Source organism: Dipodomys spectabilis, unplaced genomic scaffold, assembly GCF_019054845.1.
Source record: "Dipodomys spectabilis isolate Male_0828 unplaced genomic scaffold, ASM1905484v1 ptg000212l, whole genome shotgun sequence".
NCBI lineage: Eukaryota > Metazoa > Chordata > Mammalia > Rodentia > Heteromyidae > Dipodomys > Dipodomys spectabilis.
Genome location: NW_024870889.1, coordinates 164,574 through 173,023, shown reverse-complemented (window position 1 = coordinate 173,023; position 8,450 = coordinate 164,574).

The window sequence follows — 8,450 nt, the reverse complement described above, 5'->3', positions numbered from 1 at the left end:
ATGATGGCCATTAGTCTGCCGAGCTCTAAGTAGTGAAAGAGAGGTGCGGGAGGGGAGGGGAGCGGTGCGGGTGCATTATGCGCTTCGCGTGCTGCGGCTGCAGGGCTGGCCCGCGTGCCCCGGCCTTGCAAGGCACAGACGCATGCGTGGAAATGAGGCATCTCGTGGGGGAGGGGCGGGTGCAAAAAATGCACACTTGGGCCGCTGGGTCTCCACGCGCCACTTTGTCAGGGCTCATCAGATAGAAAAATCAGCCTGGGGCTTTTAATGGGCAGTTTGGAGAATTAGTTTCAATTAGTAGAGAGACATTTTAAATCCCGAGAAATATTCAGCCTGCCTAGACTCCATTTAGCAAGTAAAAAGCCATTTTCAGTATTAATAGAATCATCGCAGATAAAACTAAAAGGGACCTTTGAAATCGCCCTGGGCAGCCCTCCTCTGCCCACCGGGGCCACGAGTGATTGAGCCCGTGTGCAAATGTGTTTGGAAGCAGGATTGGGACTCGGATGTCTGCCTCTGGGTCCACAAACCCAACCTGCTTTCCTTTCATGCTGTCCAGACTTCCTTCTGTGCTGAGGGTGGGGCCGCCCCTGGAACTGTCCCCCTCTTCTCCCCCCCACTCCCCCCCACCCCTCAGTCTTCTGGACCTTAGCCTTCTGAGGAGCTAGGATTGCAGGCGTGAGCCAACTGGTGATATTTCCAGCTCCCCCTCCCCTCCCCCCCTCCCCCCTCCCACCTCCGGTGTGAATGCCATTGTAACTAATACAGTGGGTCACATCTTGGTGAGTACAAAAGGCACAGCCCAGAGATGAGAGAAGAGAAAGATCCAGCACTGCAGCCGGTGAGGGGAGCCGGACAAGAGCAACGCGGGTGGCACTGGGGACCCCGAATTGGTGCTCACAGAGGAGAGGACCCATACACCTGGGGATGTTTCTGAGCATGCTCGGCTTGAAGCTACAGATCCCATGCTCGAAACGGAGACTGGTGAGCCGGGCGCTGGCGGCTCTCGCCTGTCATCCTAGCTACTCAAGAGGCTGAGATCTGAGCATCCAGTTTGAAGTCAGCCTGGACAGGAAAGTCTGTGAGACTCTCATCTCCAGCAGATCACTGGAAGTGGAGGTACGACTCAAGTGAAAAGGTCACGTACAGGCGCAAGGCCCTGAGTTTAAGCCCCAGTGTTGGAGCATACACGCACATCGGTGTGTGCGCACACACAAACACACGCAGGCACACACATGCAAGCTCACATGCACACGAGCACACACGTACAGGAAGAGAGATGATGGCCGTGGAGGCTTCTGGGCATGCGTCAGCCCAGAACACGCCGAGTTCATATGAGGCTGCTTCACCGGAGGACAGAGTGACCCAGGGACTTTGCTTGGTTTCTCCTGTTTCCCCCCCCCCAAAGTTTCAACTAGAACAAAAAGAAACACCAGCTTCAATGCATCCGCTTTTCACGAGGTGTCATTTCCCCTTCCCGAGAGGGGCACATCCCCTTAAGGATTTTTTTTGTCTCTTCTCTTTTGGTACTGGGGATTGAACCCAGGGCATTACACTTGCTAGGCAAGCGCTTTGCCACTGACCTACATCCCAGCCCCCCCCCCCCCAAAAGGGGAGTCTGCCTCCCATTGTGGGGAGACTCGCTGCTGTGGTATGGACCTTCAGATTCTCATAAATCAGTGATGCTGCGTAGCGGGGCTTCACCAGTGCAGTGATGTCTAGCTGTGTCTGCTAGTGAACCCCCTCTCCCCCCCCCCCCGCCCTCTCCCCAGAGCCCAGCCAGGCCAGGCTGCCTGCTGGGCTCTCTAGCTCCCTCCTGATGGCTGGGAGATGAGCTCAGCACCATCCACCTTGCGGGATGTTCATGTGGACGCATGCTGGATGACAGGGGACACAGAGTGGATTCTTAGTGAATAATAGCGGACATGGCTGTAAGAGCTCTTCAAGGGCAGGCCAAGGTCTACCCACTTGCTCCCTGTGGCGTCTGGAAGCAGGGTGAAAGACAGAAAGCAGACCTGGCTTGTTTGTGTCCCTCACACCCGGCCTCGGGTTCCTAATGGGCTTCCTTCTTCCTTTTTTGTTTTGCTCTTTGCCCGGAGGCAGAAATGCTTGTCTTTAATCAGCTAAGGTAATTTAGTGCCCCTCTGCCAGGGAAAATGAGCCATTAATTTCCTGGAGGTTTCAAGAAAATGCTTTTTGTTATATTATACACATATTGAGACAGCTTTGCTAGGAAAAAAAGAAATATATATATACACACACTGTGTGTATATATAAATATAAATATATATAATACACATATATAGCTAACTCCCTTGTTTACCAACGTGCCTTGGTAAAAATTAACTGCCTTGGTCAAGGTTATCTCTTCTTGATGATAGGTCTGATGAGCTGAGGGGTAATTGGGAGAACGAAGTGCAAACATGTTTATGGCCCACGTTTCGGTCAGGGAATCCGTTGCAACTGTACAGGGGATGGACCTAGTTGTGCAATTGTCAGCCTGAGATCATGCGGGCAAATAAAAAACAAGACCTGGGCTTGGATGGGGTTTGACTTGACCTGCTGTTGGCCCTGGACTCCTTCCCTGTCCAGCCTGTATTTTCTGGTCAGAGCTCCTACTAAGCCTGCCAATCATTCTTGAAGACTTTCCTGAGCATCTGTATTCCTCTCTGTGGAGAGAAAGAGTCCATCTGGGGGTGGCCCATGACCTGGTTAATCATAGCTAATCATATCCTCTCCCCAGAGCCGGGTCAGCTGGGCCTGCGCGCTGCTCAGAGACCATCACAGCTCCTGGGGGGCAGGGGGGAGGTTCCAGCCTTCCTGGGTGGTCCCTTGGAGGGGCTGGGAGGGAGACCGAGGGGGACAGTTTGGGGGGCTGCTGGCCGTGATGGATGAGGAGAATGCAAAGAGCTGAGGGACAAGCAAAGAGGCCATGGCCCGCCCTCAGCATGAATGAATTTGGAGCTGGACCCATGATAGACATTGAGTAATCCCAGGCTCCCTCTCCTGCTACTGGGGGTGGCCATTAGTCGACAGCACGTGGGGTGGCTCTGGAGAGCAGTGGAAGGGACCGGGAGCCAGCCAGGCTTCTGTTGTGCAACTGCCGAGCGGACTTTGACTGAGCCCGTGGGCTCGGTGGGGCACCGGCTCCTGCAGTCAGCTCTGCTGTCTCGGCCACAGGCACAGGGCGGGCTCACCTTGCCGGGTGCGACCCGGAGCGGGACCAGGATGGCTCCTTCTCTCCAGATGCCTCCAGAAGACACGTGCCTCAGAGGAAGACCTCGGCCTCCACCCCAGGAGAGCGGAGAGGTCCAGGGTGGGCAGCTCTTCCAGGGTAGAGACCCGGGGGTCACCGGGGACTCCTGAATGCTGCTTCCTGAGGCAGCAGGTCCCCTCTGAGCTCCACCCAGATCCAAGGAGAGCCAGATTCCCATCTCATTGTGTGGTGGTGAGCGCAGAGAGACACAGAGACAGAGGCAGAGACCCAGAGAGAAAAAAGGAAGTGAGCACAGAGCATATTGGTTTTTCCTTAATTCAGCAAAACCCCAACTCAAGAAAACTAGGGTGAACTGAGGACATGGATACTTCCCGTGGAATAGCACCAGAACGGCCTCTTTCCTTTCTTCAGCTCCTTAGGCTCTGCACATCTTTCCAGGGCCTCCCCCCTGGCTGGAGGTTGGGATGTAGAGGTTGGAACTTTGGGTAGCAGCTGCCAGGAGCAGGTGAGCGGCAGGGAGGGCTGTGTCCAGCAAACGGCCGGAGACAGGGAAGGCCGGCTAGGAGAAGTGTCAGGGTGTTTGAGAACGGGGGGAGGCCCGGGACTGAGATGGTCTTCCACCAAGAGAGCGGCAGATGCTGAACCCACCACGTTAAGGACTTTTATTGTTATTTTTCCTGGGCAGTCCTGAGGTTTGAACTCAGGGCCTTCCCCTCGCCGTGCCCCAGCTCCTGTTGAGGTTTGTGTGGGCTGCTTTTGGCAATCTGTGTCCTGGGGCTTTGCTAATAACAGAGCTCCCACTGCGCGTCTGCTCCCGTCGTGGGAGTGTGATGAATTATGGGCGCTGGTGCTGTCCCAGCGAAGAGCACACAGCCCGGCCGCCATCATCAACGCTAACGACGGGGCCCGAGTCCTGCTCACCTCCCTCTCCCAACGCCCTCTGCTCCTTTTAAAGATGGCCAGGGTCACAGAGGCCCCTTGGTGATGGGGGGGTTCATCTGCATTGTGAGGGCAGCCCTCTGCAGCCTTTACTTCAACCTTAGGTCCACCGCTCGGAGTGAGTCCTGTATTCGCAGGCTCTGTGGATTTGGATGTGGACGCCTTTTGGTGGGTGGTTATGCTGTCCACCAGGGCTCCCAACTGAGTCTTGGATGACAGACAGGATCTTGTTCGGGGCGGGGGGCGTTAGGTGTAACAGAATGGGCCTCTTGGTAGGTCAGGAAAGCTGCAGGGGGGTGCCACAAGACTGGGAATGAGATCAACTTCTGGAGAGGGGAAGAGACCCGACGGCGTTCGGCCTGAGCGATCAGAGCTCAGGAAGACAGAGGAACACAAGGCAGAGACCCCCGCAGGGGCTCCAGGGGCCCCCGCCTCCCCCAGACCCACAGGGAGCAGCGCCCCATAGAGCTGCCGCCTGCATGGGCCGGGAGAGGTTGGAACGGGAGCAGGACGAGACGCCGCTGCCGAGGGAAGCCGGCCAGAGCAGCGAGCTGACGGAGACCATGCACACAATAAATCCAGCGGGCCAGGTCTGAAGGCACGCACTGTACTCTGAAGTTCACTTTACGTTTTGCCAACAAAACCCCAGGGTAGGAGCCAGGAAGAGGACCTGGAGCGAGGGCCGGGCGGGGGGCGGGGGACGGGGGCGCAGGGGCATTGTGGTTGCCATTGTTTCATAACAGGCTAAGTTAATTTATTTGTTTTGACTTGCGCCTCTTAAATAGGGTTTCATCATTGAATGTGTTTTCCAGCTGATCCTGTTTCGAGGGGAGGAGACCTTGTATCTGTTTACTCGTGGGAGATTTCCCATCCCAGAGTCCCTCCTCCACAGCGGGGCAGGGAGACTGGATGGTCTGGGATTTCTACCTTCTTCTCCCTCTTCACTCTCTTGGTTGATCTGCAGCAGTTCCCTCTTTCGACCGCTCCACCGGAGCACGTTTTCAGGCAGGATCCTGCACCACGACCTTCCAGGCTTGTCCCCACTCTGTCCGTGCTGCCCTTGGCCCGGCCCTAGCCTGGACAGCTGGGGGGAGAGACCCTGGAGACCCTGACCCGTAGCCTCCCAGGCAAGGCGATGTCCTGGACGTCCAGGACCGCAGGACTGGGCTCGCCGAGGCCCGGCACAGCTGGGCCTGACCGGTCCGCCCTCCTCCTCTCCCTACTAGGAGTCAGCTCCGGTTTGGGATCAGGGTGTCTCCAGCATGGAGGCCCGAGACAGGCCGGGATCGTGTCAGGAATCAGGAATCACCGGAGCCCTCCCATGCGGGACGAGGAGACTGGGCCTCAAGGGAGCAGCTCACTCACTCGCCAGCCCGCTGCATTGGTATCGGAGGAGCTCGAACCACCCTCCAGCTGCCCAGAGGCAGGGGTGAGTTTCCCCGCAGATCCCTGTGTGGAGGCCCTGCAGCCCAGACCGAAGCCTCCTCACCCTGTGCCTCTCCACGACCTGTCCTCAGCCAGGCACACACAACCCTCCCCCTGTCCGCCCGCAGCCGGATGCCCTCACCCTCCTGAGTGTCCTTGTCCCCTGTCCGCTGTCAGCGGGCTCTCTTCGGCCCTCGTCCTCACTGCTGAATAGTAATCGTCACATTTATTTAATAACTGCCATGTAACGATTCCTGCTGACTGCCTTGTGCCCTTCGGCCCCACGGGCAGCGATGACTTGGTGTTCCCCAAGTCAACGTGCCAGGGCCCGGAGCTCGGTGGAAGGAGATGACGAATGTTCTTCCGATGGACGGGTGGCCATCAGTGCCCTGCTTCTCGGAGTCTAAACAGACTCCTCATGGCTAACAGGAAGGGGAGGTGGTAACCTTTCACAGGCTGTGGCTCCGTCCCTGGGTTCAAAGGCTGAGGTGCCATGCGGGAAGGTGGGGGACAGGCTCATGAGAAGAAATCCCTTGGGAGGGGAAGGTGGTCTGGCCCTTCCTTCCGCGTAGGGAAACGCGACTCAGACAGAGAGCAGAGATGCTAGACGGGGAGGAGAGGCCGAGCAAGCTGACCTGTGCAGACCCACGGCTAGCCGAACAAGCACCCCAGTGAGACTCTGCCAGACCAAATCACAGACCCGGAGGGGCTACGGAGAGGGACTGTCGACACGTTTAATTGGGGGAGGGTCATTATGTGTTTAGTTTAGCACAACCACCATTAAAATCCAAACAAAAGGCATAACTGCTCACCAGCGGAAAACAATGCTTTTACTAATGGAGCCTAGAAAAGAAAGAGAGGAAGCAAAATGAAAGTTAAAGAGGATGTAAATTTGATTATAACGATGATTGCAGGAAATGTAAATTGGCTGTACCCATTAAAAGGAAGCCTTTCATATTGGACTTAAAAGAAAAAAAAAAGCATCCAGGAAGACGTTGTTTCCAGGAGATATACTTAAAATAAAAAGATGTCAAAGGGTGAAAAATCAAGAGCTAAAAATACATATTGCAGGTGTACAGAAATCAATAACTCTTAAAATTGCCATCTAAGAACTCTTCTGAAATAGACTTTACATTTGAAAATATTATGAGAGAAACGGTATGCCCTGTGGTAGTTGGAGAGGGGGAGGGTGGCCAGTAGGAGAGCTCCTGGCGTCCAGTAGGTTGTGACAGGTGACATCCACCCCGGAAGGCAACATCCAAAAGCCAGCTTGAAAATTCAACATGGCTGTGCGGAAGCAGCGAGGAGAAAGGGATCAGAACGAGAGCATTGACAGACGAAAGGCTCCTGGGTGAGTCTTCAGGGCCTAAGGAGGGACCCATGTCCACAGGGGACCAAGGGACACCACGCACCCTCAGGGCAGTTCCCAAAGAGCTGAGACGTGGAGTAAGAACAGAAGACTTACAAAAAGTTACAAATGGTTTTGTCGCTTTTCTCCAAGTACAATTTTACCGTTTAAGGGACTGTAATTGGTTTTTGAAACACGTGCATCTGTGTAAGTAAACCCATCTCGAGCCCTGGTCCGGCATCTCTGCTCCTCCAACAATTCTGTCCACAGTCTTCTGGGCTCTGCTTTGATCCAACGCATTGCTGACTTTTCTAGCACTTTCTAGAAGTAGATTCACGAAGTGTGCAGTGTTTTCTGTCTGGCTTCTTTCCCTTATTACATGGCTCCATCTCGCCGCACGTTTTAGAGACGTTTTCCTGTTCCTCGCAGCAATATCACAGTGTGGGGACAGACCAACATTCCCGTCGTTTCTCATTTGTGTTGACTCCTGGAAGGAGTCAGATCACACGTTTCTGGGTGGCCATCTTTTCCTTTCTTCTGGGTAAAACCTATGAAGAGAACCCAAGAGTTATGCCACGAGGTGTGACTAACTTCCCAAGAAAGCCAGCAGTCATTTTCCAAAGTGCTTCTATAGTTTTGCATTTCTACCGGCAATGCGTGAGAGTTCCCATGGCTCCCACGGTTCACCCACACAGTAGTGCTGGTCTATTTCATTTTAGCCACCAGGCCACTGGGCAGCTCAGTGTGGAACTTGAGTTTTCTAATTAATAATGGCTTTCCACATCTTTCTGAATATTGATCATTTCAGATGGAGACCTAACAATGAGATTATGCTGTGACTGGATTACAGCAATCATGTTCTGGATTTCAAGTATTTTCAAAAAAATTTTGTTAGTTGAATTTTTGTTGTTGTTGTTGTTACTGGTACTAGGGCTTGAACTTGGCCTGGGCACTGTCCTATAACTTTTTGGTTCAAGGCTAGTGCTCTACCATTTAAGGCACACTTCCACTTCCAAATTTTGGTTAGTTAATTGGAGATAAGAATCTCACAGAATGTCCTGCCCCGGTTGATTCTGAACCCCAGTCTTCAGGTCTCAGCCTCCTGAGTAGCTGGGATTACAGGCATGAGCCACCAGACCTGGCTTCAAATCTAAGCTTTGCAAATACGCTTCCTCAGTCTATAGCTTTCTTTTTAAAGTTATCCTAACAGTGAAACTCAGGTTATTCTTATTTCTTTTCCTTGTGTGCATCTTATGAGATTTTCCCTTAATGTAAGGTCACAGAAGTCTTCCATGTCCTTGTTTTTTTTTCTCTAGAATTCTTGTAGTGTAGATTTTTCACTTGGCTCCACAGTCCATTTGGAGCGATGAGGCAAAGGTTGGTTGAGCCACGTAAGGCACAGATGGAGGTTGGTTGAGCCACGTTTTCTGTTGCCCACAAATACCTCATGGCTTCAGCATCTGCTCCAGTTGTTAGCCATCCTTCCACCGCATTGCCTTGGAACCTTTGCTAGAAGCCAAT